The sequence below is a fragment of the Fragaria vesca genome, linkage group LG3 (genome assembly GCF_000184155.1).
Source record: "Fragaria vesca subsp. vesca linkage group LG3, FraVesHawaii_1.0, whole genome shotgun sequence".
In the NCBI taxonomy this organism is placed as follows: Eukaryota; Viridiplantae; Streptophyta; class Magnoliopsida; order Rosales; family Rosaceae; genus Fragaria; species Fragaria vesca.
In genome coordinates, this window is record NC_020493.1 from 15,056,518 (window position 1) to 15,057,033 (window position 516).

A 516-nucleotide genomic window follows, 5' to 3' on the forward strand; every position below is an offset into this window, starting at 1 on the left:
TGTTTTTTTGTTTATTGCACAGCTCAACGATAATGAAGGTGATTTTGTACAAGGACAAAAGGAAGAAAATGTAAATAATGTTGAAGGTGATGATGAGAAAGGTAGTCGACGTACACGTAGTACGTGCTAGGTTCATCCAAAGTCGGATTTTCCTTGGTCGACCTACTCCTCCAGTCCGATACATTCTACACTTGCTGGACTCTTTCCGCAACTACTACTTCATTCGATAACCATATTTTGTGGACATTAACATGTAGACTTTGACTCCCTCAGCTCGCTCTGATGCCTAGCTTGGATCCAAAATTATTGTTCTATTTAGTGACCAGAAACACAATTTAATTGGTATTAACTTCTCTTTGATCTACATATATACTGACATGGACGGATCTTAGTTATAGGCAGCCCAGAGAACAATTTCTACCCAATCAACAATTTCCATGTGTAAACTATATTTTATTAAAATATTCTATAACTAGCCTAGCCAATCTCTTTTTCTCGTTTCTATGGACTTGTGTT